The following is a 13,510-nucleotide window of genomic DNA, read 5'->3' as shown; positions in this document are numbered from 1 at the left end:
GTTTGTTTACAAATGCTAACTTGTCCCACAGATGATATAAAAATTACTGACGTAGCTACAATAGCCATAAAATTCTTCCCAAAGGCAATCAGGAATTCTGGAGATTGCAGGTATGCATGTAACAAAAAGTCAGTGGCTACAATCTTGTTTATTAGCTCGCAGAATAAGAGTAAACTGTAAAAGTCATAGAAAAATAAGAACTGAAGGAGCCTCAAGGGCATCATTTAGACTTTCTTTCTGCCCCAGGGCAAAGTCAGATTGTGACAGATGTTATTCCTATCATGAACAATTCTTGACAAATGATTGCCTGAACTGTCCTAAAAATGGTCCAAAGATGAAGACTCCACAATTTCCCCAGTCAAATTATTCCAGTCCCTCTATCTGTACTAGTCTTTCAAAGTTTTTTCTGCTTCCTAATTTGAATCCTGGCTGGTACAGTTAAAGCCCACTACTACCTGTCATAACTACCATGATATGTAGGGAACAGATTATTCCTTTACTTTTTGCAATTGCCTTTTACTTGCTTGATTGATATCATCTACTTTCATGTGATGATTTTTCAGTAAAGGCAGATGCAAAAAGGTTGGTAAACACCATCAGACATCTCAGTGTCATATGGCAGCATCTTTCTAAACCATGGAGTAATAAAGTAGCACCTCTGCTCTTCTTTTTATGACTAACATATTGGAATGAGTTTTCAGAATTTCTTATGTCTTTTACTATTCTCCTCTCTTTTAGGTTTTGATGTGTCTAATTTCTGTACCTACATGCCTGTTCTATTCTTTTAGTGGCCTGACTTGGTTTCTGTTTTCTGTAAGTCTAAAATGTTAAGTATTGAGGATTCAGACTAGACAAAAAAAAACTTTGTCTGTTGATGCTGTGTGCTGGACCAATGTCAAAAGGGGGTAAGAGGAACACTTTATATCCCAACATTGTACGTGACTTGATCCTGAGAGATCTGGATCCCTCAGCGCTACTTGACTGGCATTGAAGAGTCCTCTATCCATGTAGCCCTGAGAATGAAGAAGAATGATAGGCTGGCTGGTCTTAGCATGTATCAAGACTGAAATCTATTCACGTTGTTGAACCATGACAGCAAGTGGGATAGAAGTGTTGAGCTCTGTTTTAGAGATGGATTTTGAAGACTAGTTTTTCTCTTCTTAATACAGATACTATCCTTTCCTTGTAAGCCAGATTTCTTTGCAGAAATCTTGAGGGAAGAAACCATTCATCTGCTAAAGTTGTGTTTCAAAAGTCATTTCACACTTTGCAGAAGTTTGTACAAGCCTGTTTGCCGAAGTTGTATAAGGCCTCGATCTGATTTGGCCCCCGTTAGTTAGTTTCTAATGTTTGTTTCTAATGCTTTCACAGTGATTCTCAATTCTTTCAAGAAATGAAGGACAGCATGCTTTCAAGCTGTGTTGAACAACACGCTCAGTTAATCTGGTGGTTGTTCACAGAAAACTGACCATCTCAGGTTGTGATGTTCCTGTAGCTTGAAGATTCAGGTGTAGTAAACTCATCGCAGACAGGAACAGTAAAATAGTACAGGACAGAAAAGACTTTAAGGCAGCATGATTTCCCGTAGGATTTAAAAGAATAAGGAATATTATGTAAGGGGAAAACCATGCTAGCTGAACAAGACCCAGAAGATTTTTAGGTTTAATGTAGAAGATGTAGACAGAGTTACTTAATCTCAAGCCAAAGGACTGCTACAGTCATGTCTTGTCTCAGATCACCTTTTAGTTCATTTCCGTGGAGGGTGGTATTTTCAGACCCACCATCATGACAGGCAAGATCACTAGAAACATCAGCCTGCTACAGCCATCTCTGCAAGCATGACTCCTCTGAAGGTGCAAAGCAGGTGTATATAGCACCTCACAAAATGCTTGCCACAGCCACAGCCCTCCTTAGTCCTGGCAGTTGGCAAAACCATATTTGTGAAGACTTCCACCTGGTCTTTGATTTGTAAATACCATTGTTTTCAGTTTATCAGCTTGAAGTCAGCCCTAGACATTAGACAGGATGGTCTAATGCTTGTTTTACATTCAGTGGCTATATATGAATTGATACCTGAGTCATAGCTATTTGTCAGTACTGAAAGGTGTATAGATGATTTAGAAAAACAGAGAAAATCTTAAACACTATATTTTAATAGAAACTTTAAAAATGCAATCTTAATTGTAGCACTGCATTTAGATGCCCAAATGGTGGCAAACTTGGCATAAATCACAGAGACAAAGACAGAAATGTCACAACAGAGGGGAAAATGTAGGCTGAGAGACTTACAACAGGTGGCTACCTAGAGGGGAAATAAAACAGCAGAAAGGATTACGGGGTACTGTCTTAACAGAGCTTGATACGCTGCAGTGAAGAATGGATATTTATGTTCTATATACAAGGCTTGCCTTGCAATTTTGTTTGAATGAAGTATCCTTTTATTCAGTCTTTCTAAGTTCATTAGGTAGCGTTATTAGTTGGCATGCCTACGCTAGGATTTATCTGCACACTTCACTCTTTGCAAATTGACTATACTGAGTACTGATTCTAGCCTTGGGCAGGGGCAGCTTATGGGGTCTACCAGGCTGAGCTTTGTGAGAGTTCGAGTCCTCTTCTTCAGCAGTTGTGCAGGAAGGATTAATCCTTTAACTGTCACACTTCGAAATATACAGAGCAATCTTGATGATCAGATCTGTGTGACAAGTCCTTCTGGTTAACAGTGAATTTAAGCTGTGCACCGAGACCTTCAGATAAATAGGATTTTACTGTAAATAAATAAGAGATTGCTGTCATCTAGCAGTCTCAGCTACTTATCTTGCTAAAAGCCATCAGTTCCATGTTGAATTCATTTCAAGCAATAAGCTTTTTTCATCTTGGCTTTTATTTTCCTATTGGGACACCTTTTATTATAAGTTCTTATTATAAGAACTGTAAGCTGGCAACGTGTCACATGTGAATGAAAACTGATGAGATCAGAATGAGAATAAGCTAGGTGCCTCAATTAAAGTTTGACTTTAATGGCACTCTTCTGGTAACTTTTTCAAAAGTACTATGCTAGCACTAAACAAAATTGGCAGAGTCTGTCAAAAAAAGCAGATTATTCATCTCTTCATGTACATCACCAGGGCACAATAAAGATGTACAGGATGGCAGACATGATCAAATGTAATTGTGCATGTTCAGGGAGACAGCTGAAATTTGGATTTTCCATAAAATCCGTTCAACCAGTTAAAAAAGGTTCCCGATCACGCTTCTGAGACTTACTGAGACAGCAGCTATGGCCGTAGCTAGAGTATAAGTAATGGTCTTCTTATCACCAACTAAAAGATACAGGTTTCTATTCACAAGATAGGATACATGCATGCTCTTTATCAATTTCTTTTCCAATAGTTTCTCTAAGTTTTATTAAATTCCTAGCTTTTTTAAAAAGACTCTATTTTATGAAAATATGAAAGCACAAGGTAAAGGGAATTGACTTCTTTTAAGTTAGGTAGCTGAAGAAGATCTGGGTTTATTTTATTTTTTTGGTACATAATGTCTTTGTAAGTTTAAGGCCAAGCATTAGAAGCAGATTTTCAAAATTTTGCAGGCAGTTCTTTGCAAATGAAAACCTAAAGTTCTTTGCTGCAGTCTCCTATATATGAGTATATCAAATTTTATAATAATGATTCCTATCCTTCAATTTCTGTTGTGATATTAAAGCCATAATGATTGGGAAGTGGGATGATTTTACAATACTCAAAGACATAAAAGTAGGTAGGTAAGAGTCAATAATAGACTTGTGTCTATTTCACTGCAAATTGTATTCTTTTTTTAATAAACAAGCCATATGCTGCTGAAAATAGACATGGTCCCCACATTTTCATTGTTAACAGTTCCCCCACAACTAATAAGACATGCCTAATCCCTAGATATCTCTTACCAATGACGCTTCTAGACTTTTTTGTAATATTCATGTAAGATAACAATATTACTGCGTATCTTAATAAAAGTAATTTTAATTATGAAATAAAAAATAAAACTAGAACTCTGCCTTTAAACTAAATCCTTCAGACACTTCAGCTACTGAAACAGCAACATCAAAATGTTAGTGATGTGGGTTTTAAAATATCCAATGCAAATGAAACTATCTTTAAAAAAAAGCTTACTTGAACCATCAAATAAAGTGATGTTTCCTGATAATTCATTTAGAAATGGGCTGTTAAGTCACAGAGCTGTGTTTCTGATGATAAATCCAGTTGGAATTTTGTTTTTGTTTTTTTTTCTTTTCTGCACACATTAAAAAATCTTTGTTTCTTACTAACTTAGAACGTGATGTTCTCTGCTGGAAATATTCAAATAGGATTCTCAGCAGTTTGATTTGAAATAGATTCTCCATGTGCAACGTCTAACCTAATAAGTTTTTTTGTTTGCTTTTAATAAAGTAAGCTTAAGATTAAATGATTACAATTCAAATAGCAGCACAATTTTTTTGTGTCAACCGTTTGTCGTTTGATAGACAGATCTACCATAAAAATATCAAATTTCATTATAAGGCTTAGTTTAAAAGCACAAATTTTCACACTAACTTTTTTTCTACATTAGCAAATAATTTAAATGCAAATGCATTAACCAATAAGACTGTATACTTTCATTTAAAAAGGTGACAAGAATTATCTTACTGTATGTATTAAAACATCAAAACTATTAAAAGAAAAGGAATTTGATATCTTCACCTCTCTTCTATATGTCAAAGATGTATAAAATATGTTGTATACATGCATTGATTTTTTCCTGCACTCAAACTACCCTGAAAAAAAGTGTGCAAGTATGAATATAGTATCATAAGTAGGATAAATAACATGGTCAGCTAAGAAAAAACAAAAGCTCTATTAAAAGTATGAAAGAATAGAAATTTGAGTAAAATTGTCTGCTAAACTGGCCACAAAAAAAGACACCCACAGTTAAATTAATTTTATTTTCATATTTTTAAAAATCATGTTTTCAATTACGTCTCTTAGATTTGTTAAGGAAATCTCTGATGAAATATTCCTATTGAGATGAAAGTAAGTATGCTTTCTGGAATCAAGCCAGAAGTCAGAAAGGAAAAGAAGTCAGAAGGAAAAAAGCTACAGACAAAAAACGTTCATCGTATCTTGGCATTAAGGGAATTAAACATTTTAATGTTAGTTTTGAAATTATTCTTAAGTTCAATGTTATGTAGTGCTTTGATTCTGTTGAAACAAAATGCTTTGATGCAAAACCAGTCTTTGAATGCATTTTTTTGAAACATACAGATTTGTGGATTTTTGAAAATGAAATAAAAATCTTTTAGAAAAAGAAATGCCAACTGAGCCTTGTTTTAGTTAGCCGTACATTCTGTGCCCTACTAAATGCTTAAGTACGTTTTTACTCTCTATACCCTGTTTGGTATTTTGAAGTTAGATTTTGTTGAATATTTGAGGAATCAAGAAAGACACTGAGAATCCCTCCACATCTGGTGTGGTCTCACCTCCCCACACACCCACGTGCACTGTAACAATGTTTTGCTCCACTTCAGCCACAACAACGCGCAACTTCACTTTCAACACATTGAAGAACTGGTGGGGAGGGAGATTCTTCTTTGCTGAGCTATTGGCTCGAACAGAGAATTGTAGCAAAACCTGTTCACATGTGTTTGCCCAGCATTGTATTATTAAAAGCAAATTCCAGCTTGATCTTTACAGGCTGCTTTTTTCCACATTCCTCAAACACATCCAGAGTGGCTTAGTTCATCCATGCTAGTTTGACAGTTAACAGAAAATATACGTTTTTTCCTTATTACACTACAGTTCAGCTTCAAATGAGCTCATAGGCATTCTCAGCATTACTTGTGAGCTTAGTGAGAGATAATGTTTTTAAAATCTTCACCAAACCAGTATCCAAATGATAATACACTTCATAAAACCACTGACTCTAGCTTACCGCAGTTTAAATCTCCCTGGCATTTAGAGAACTGCCATCATTTTTCCCAACAAAATAACATTCGTGGGGTGTTAAAAGTTCATTTTAAAGGACTGTTGATGTAGTTCACTAGAATTTGCCTTAATAGCTTTTGTAATCCCTGGATGAAAAAGCAGATCATTTGCTTTAGCAGATTATTTGTTTTTTTAAAATAGAAAGCTATGGAAGGGATTTAGTTTACTGACAAAGCAAAAAAGTAAAGTAATTTCATTAACTATGCTAATTTAGATTTCCCTAGAAAAAAATCCCAAACTATCATTTATTACATTTTCAATTACAATTAATCTATTTTTGAAATTCTAATTAAATGCCTGAGTGACAAAAATATTGTAAGGTTTTGTGGTTTTGTTTTGTTTTGTTTTGTTTTTTTAAGAGAGAAAGTGTTTATTTTGTCCACTGCATGAAACATATGTTTTATGCTTTCCAAGTTTGAAGTTACTTAGCAGGCTCTGTCTCAGAATTACTTGCCTGGTACTGGGCTTGAAAGGTAGCTTCTAGTACTGTTTTTTGAGAGCATAATGTTTTTTAGCATAAAGTTTTGCTTTCAGGGTCCTTTCTGGGAGAGAGGAAAAGGAGCAGGAAAGATATCCAACTTGGACGTTTTAGCTTAATGTACTCACAGTGCATCAAAAATATGTGACTTCCTACTATTAAAGTTTGAGTTTGGCCTTTTGAACTTTTACAGACTTACTGCAAATTGCCAATCGTGAGTGATCCTTTATGAGATAATCTCCCATTCCAGGAAACAAAGCACCGGGGCATAAGGCGTGCAAAATACTTGCCTCAGAAGCAAAGGCATTAGGAAATTGCCTTACTACATATAAGTTCTGTGATGGTATTTTTTTTTTAATAATGTTGCTTGTGATGAAATAAATGGTGCTTCTTTAACCCCAATCTGTTGCTAAGGCAAGTTTATGGCAGAGACATCAGATGCACAGAGGATTATTACGCACCATAATCAGAACTTTTGTCATTTTCACTCTAATGCATGGTGAACTGCAAGGAGAAAGGATTATTCACACCTATACTTCTTTGGTACGCAAGTTTTGAAGACAGATTTCTATAAGAAAAGACAAAAAGAGAAAAAGTGGAGTAAGGGTGAAGGACAAATAGGCCTGATCCATACATGTCAAGTTAAAAGTTCAGGCGCTTGTTCTCACAAACACATATCCTTATCAGTTTTGTCACATACAGTAATGTCAGCAGTTGCAGTAAGACACAATACTAATTCATAATTATATAATAAAATATTTCCCAGCCTTGAGAACTACAGAAAATGCAAAATAAGAACATTCGTTGAAAAACATCTTGCTAACATATCTATCTAAATAAACCTCTGGTAATCATTGAATCTCTAGAGGAGAGTTAAAAGAGTCATGCCTTCTTTTCAAACAGATAAATCAGTGAACATGACTTCCTTACATTGACATCGATTCCAGAAATGTGAAAATTTCATTGATATGTTGAAATTAATACATTATGCACTACTCCTGCCTTTGTCATCAGCCTGCTGCTGGGCCAAATCAGAGTCGCTTCACCTCCCTGTATTTCCATGTCACGTTTTTCTCAGACTTATTTCAAGACAGCGAGTTCCTGAGGCTGGAGAAGTCAGTATATGCCCTCTTCATGCCTAGTATTATGGACCTGCAGTGTCCCTCAGGTTCTGTGGCACTAATGCATTACAATGCATAACAAGACAGATTCATTTATTGGTGTATCTTAGCAATTCCCTGTAACAAAAGAAAAAAAAGTTGGCCTTCTCTGATTTAAAAATATAGTCTTATTTTTCTTGTGACAATAGCATGGTTTGTACTCATCTAATGAAAATAAGATCTGTGTATTAGACCTTTGAAAGCATTCACTGACAAGCAGAGGGAAATGAGTCTTTCTGATGCAATGATGTTTGACAACTTCCTTCTTTGCACACCCTTTGTGGCTACATGGCCATGCCCTTGTGGTTGCAAGAAAAACAAGTCCTATTTTAATATAGTTTAGAGCATATTTTACCTATGACAAATTGTGTCCTCCTGTTCTGAGGGTAAATAAAAACCCTGTGAGAAAGCTGAAATTACTTCAATATCCATGACATTCTGCCAAGGTATTCCCTGTAGCATTGAGCAGACTGGGATTTTTTAAAGCGTAAGATGGACAGTTCTCCATCTTCCATCATGGGAACACACCAAGGCATTTTATATATTTTAGGAAGTTGAAACAGGCTCTGCACACCTTTCTGTCCCTTTACAAGACAGTGTCTAATGACTCCCATACACTCCTGCCTCTTCCCCTCGCCTCTGAGGAAATCCAGAGGTACCAGTACTAACATGATCAGACTTCAGGGGTGTGATTTTCTTCATGGGTTATGAAGTCATTTGACAATATGACTGCATCTCTGTCCAGCTTCACTGTCTGCAAAATTTTGGAAGCTTTGAGATGTATCCTGTTCAGGGAGATGTATTTGTTAAAATCAGTATTGCTAGCAATATTACTCGGACTGAGAACAATTTTGAGGAAGGATTTTTGTTAGTACATAGCACTTGTTCTGAATCTAGGACAGGGTGACAGGGTATGTATTCATTCTTGGAGTCTAGCTTCTGTTGATCATGTGGGAAATGACACATTTTTTAAATGTTAGAATTTACTTTCCAAGAGAACCATTGCAATATTCCTGTATTCTTGTAGGCTTCCCTGCACAGAATGCAAATCAACTTCAGTTTCCAATACCTCTTCATATTTTAATTGATTTCATTTATTCCAATTTGCCAAAGAAGGCATGTTGAGTCTATATTTGGCAGAATAAAAGTTTTATTTTAGTCCTTAAAGGCTTGTCACACAAATCAATTTTACAATAGCAAGTTGTAAAATGTGTAAATTTGACTGTCATTTACTTTCTAAAAATTGTATTTTCCATCTTTATGCAGTGAATGGTGAAGAAACCAGAAGAGGCTTTAAAGCTACCTGGGTGTAAGAGTAAAAGCCCTTATAAAAAGATGAAATGGTAGGTAACTTCTTCAACTGGCTGAGGATTGATTCCTGTAATAAGGATAAAGGCCTAATAAGTGATAGTATCATTGGTCCCAGGGATTTAGGATTAGTCTGTAAACACTTTTTTTTTCACCTTCTAAGTTAGTGTATTGATTTTATATTGATATTTCCATTATCCTCACAGTTTTTCCTTAAGAATCCATTTGTTGATTCAATGTCTTGCTCAGGCAGAAGAAGGAAAGATTAAGAAAGCAAAGTCAAGTTGATAATGACTATTCATGGCTCCCTGGGAATACAGAAACTGCCAAACTCCACCTTTTTCCAGTTTTGCAGATTACTTTGGCAGTCCCTTTTTGTTTATGCTGTACACAGGCACCACTCTATTGCAGCTCACAGAAACAATCCAGTGCTTCTTGATGAGAGCTAAGGTACATATTTTAGGTGCATTTTCTTTAGCGCTTCATCAGCGTTTGTTCTTGTCACCCAGTGGAATAATATGACAGAAACAAATGACAATGTGTTTCCTACTTGCTAAATACAAAATGGTCTGCACATAGCTAAGAGAACTCTTACTTGTTTTGTTTTTGAAAGTGCTCTGTGGAAAATCAAATGTTGGTGACAGACAGCATTCCTTTAACTATTTTCAGATTTAATGTAGACCTGCCAGACCTCCTGGGAAAAGAAAATCAATCTTTCTATTTCTTTTTTTTTGTTGTTGTTGTTAACATATTTATGAATTTTTTAGCCTTTTCATACAACAAAAAGTGACAGATACAAATAGAATTCATATAACGTGAAATAGATAACTCCATATCATGGATATACAAAAATAAAGAGCAGTGCCATCAAAATAAGTCCTCAGAAATATAAAACAGGAAAGACTGTACATTGAAAAAAGGAAGTGTAGCAGTGATTACCATCAGAATTGTATTCACAGTGTAGGTTGCATTTTAGCAGTAAAAAAAATGAAAAAGAGCAAGCTAATGTTCGTAATTTACATTTAAATGCATTTTATAAAACAAACAGTCATGCAATTAATACCTTAGGGAACACATCATCATAAATACTTTACTCAGATAACACCAGAATATTTATAATACAAAGGCTACATATTATTTTCTGCTATCAGAAGAAGAGCAAAAAAAAACCCCTTCAATAATATTTTATTTATTTGGTTCTTCAATTTCTTGAAGTTTCTTTTTGGAAAATTCTAATGGAATTTAATTGGGTGTTGAATCAAGGGGGGTTAATAGCAAACAAACATGATTATTGTAGCTTTCCCAGGAGAAGTGGCAAACACAGGTGCCTAAAATAATTTTTATTCAAGGGCCATGAAAAATGTAGCAAAGAATACTTATATTTTGAATGAAAATTTAACTTTTTCCATGGAAGTTATGTTCCTGTATAGATTTCTACTAGATTTTTTTTCATGCATAAAAAGTTCACATTTCTCATTGCAAGACTGTGAAAACGTATTTAGGAGAAGGGATGTGACTGGGTCAATTTGGAACACAGATGTAATTTATTTTTTTCATTGCTGAATAATAATTCATACCTCCAAAAAATACCACAGAAGTCCAAAGGAGACCTCCTAGATGCTCATTTGTTATTATGGAAGAATTCAGTCTACTTATTATTTGCCATCTATCCTGACATAACTGTAATGAACACTGGAAACTAGGCTGTGATGGATAACGTTAGGTCCATGTAGCTAGAACATTAAAAAATTGTCTACTTTGGAAAAAACAGCTGTATTCTGGGCTAGGCTTTGGGTTTTTTTATTTGAGAGAAAGCTTCAGACAGCTGACAGACTGAAACAAAATAGTAACTGTGGCCACTGCCTTCAGCCAACCTTTTCCTCTGGGAGATGTTTCACAATAAGGAGAGGCTATCTGTCTCCATAACTGTTTGCTAGCATTTGGGAGGTGGAAAAGAGGGACATAATGGCTTCTAGATTTTCTTTCTGCCAGAATATTTTGTAAAATGCTCCAATTCCCGTAAAGGAGATGAAGAAGGAAAAGTGACCATTCTCTTTTATTCACAGTGTGAGCTGTCAGGATGACCTGTGCTATTCTTGTCAGCTTCCCGTGCACGTGCGTGCGAAGAGCAGTGCACTTATGTCATCAGTTTTGTAATCCCAGGGACCATAATGCCTGCGTATTCCCAGAAGACCCCAGCATAAACCCTATTTTATGATATACTGCCACAGATTTGGTGGAAAGCAGTTGACCAGATTTATTGTACAGAAAGCACCTCCCTATTGTGGTCATTCCAGCAAAGCGTTAATACCTGGATGACAAGACAAGACAGCACAGAACTGTTTCACCCTGCCCATAAAAAGTTCACATGGCTTCTACTTCCCCTTCTATACCACAGGCAAAAAAAATATTATATTATATTTGCATCCTGGTGTGGATGTTCACATTCCCTCACTACTCGCAGGGGTTGCCACATGCTTAGTAACTCTCTCTCATTCCCATTCTGCTGGGCTATGCACCTGTACACAAGGGGTATAGCTTACATAGGTAAGACTATCTGGTGATGCTGTTCTTACTCTCAGCTTAATCAGGAGGCATAGCTAGATCTGAGTATAGGAATGCATTTCAGATATTTATCAGAAACAGTCTTTTAATCACAGAAATGTGATTAATCACATTCTCAGTATTTTGTAAACTCTGGTTTCACAACTATGCATTCAGTAGTTGTACAGCACTAATTTATGCATAACTGTATTATATAAAGTCAGGCTTTCTACAGAAAATAAGCAATAGTTCTGGAGAAAATAAAAACTTGTCAATCTATTCCAGTCACGTCATCTGGAAATTTATCTGTAAATACGTCTCAAAACAGTGTCCCCAGTGCTCAAGATGTTCCATTCTTCCACTGAAATTTTTCTAACCTGAATAGTGATTTCTCCCCAGGTTTGACTTTAATGGACAATAAGTTGATGCTGAGAGAGACTAGGCATAATTAAGCTCTGCATTTTTAACATTTTCCCCTTTCATATCTTCACTTCCAAACCATTCTTTTTCATTTGTGGTGATTTTCCATTTCATTGCTGTCTGGCTGCAATTTGAACATTATCTGAGATAAGAGTGAAAGGTTTTTCTTGTGATAGTTCCATGAAGCCAAACACTGACTCATTCCTTCTGTATATCAAAGTCTGAAATAGATCAAATAAAAACAGTCTGAGAAATATTTCACTCTCTCTTTTCTCCTCTCTCCGAGACACTGACGTACGTCTCCTGGGAAGAAAAATGTCCTGCTCTCCCATTCACGCTGCTGACACATTGGCCTTGTCACCACACAGTGACTGATAATAATAATGGTTGAAATCACTTTCAGATATACTCATGACCAAATATGGTCTTAACTAAGCTTGGAACAATGCTCATGCTATAATTGCTAAAGGAAAATGGTCTTCATGGTTTCTACTGCTCCTTTAAAAAAAAAAAATGTCCCTGTCCGAACTGCGCAATGAAGCAGTGACAAGACCCCGTCAGAAAATTAATGTCTAATGCAGATTTATCTGCCGTTTTGAAATATTGAGATATATCTATATATCTATAGATAGCTGTATCTATGCATATAGCAGCTATATTCAGATTGTTTCTCTAATCTTTACAAAATCATCTGTGATTTGAGCCTTTACAAAGTCCCATGTTTGTTTTCTGAGTAAGCCTTATTAAGCTCAGATATTTTTTTTTGTGCCTTTGGTAATTGTAGCCTTGCTGGGGTGCTGATTACCATGCATAGCATACAGAGGCTCTAGTAAAGCATTAAGATATGTTTCCAGAAGCTGTGACCAATAGCGTACCGGCCAAAACAATACTTCTTTAGGAGGCCTGGAAGTTGGTAAGGGTGCACAGCCTTGCAGACTGTTAGGATGATGATCTCAACACAGCTCCCATCAAACAGATTTTCAAGATATTATTGCCATGAAAAGAAACCTTTTAAAAAGCAAATGAAGTGCCAAAGCCTGAACAGACATGGGGTTGCAAGTGTCCCTTAGTCAGTCTTAATATTAATGCCAGACAATAATGGTGCTTCCGCTTTTGAAAAAACGGAGAGAGACAGAAACTTGAGGTTCTACGGCTCCCAGGTACACGTCTCACTTCTGAACATGATTTAAGGGTGCTTTTCTAATGGTAAAGTGAAAATAACAGTACTCAGTCTTCAACTTGAAACTGGAACTGGCTATTAAGAGAATTATTAAGAGCTGGTCTCTTAAGAGGTGGTGTGAAGAGTTTGGTTTATTCAGAAGAGCAAAAGAAAGGCTGAGAGAGAATACGACTGCTGTCTGTGAACAGCTTTCTGGGCTAAACTGCAGAATGAGGAAAAATGGTTTCAGTGAATATGTCATGCTGGTACAAGAGCACCTGGACACTGGAGTGAAATAGATTCAGGCTGGAAACACTGTAGCCTTTATAGCACTGAGGTTGTGGAACAATGCTCCAGTAGGAGAAGCAGTAAAATATTTGATTAGCTCTTAGATGGAATTTGACTGATTTATGAAAAGGAGTACAGAACATAATTTTTCACCATG

The sequence above is a fragment of the Charadrius vociferus genome, unplaced genomic scaffold, assembly GCF_000708025.1.
Source record: "Charadrius vociferus isolate BGI_N301 unplaced genomic scaffold, ASM70802v2 scaffold125, whole genome shotgun sequence".
Taxonomy (NCBI): Eukaryota; Metazoa; Chordata; class Aves; order Charadriiformes; family Charadriidae; genus Charadrius; species Charadrius vociferus.
Note: the sequence above shows the minus strand (reverse complement) of the source record.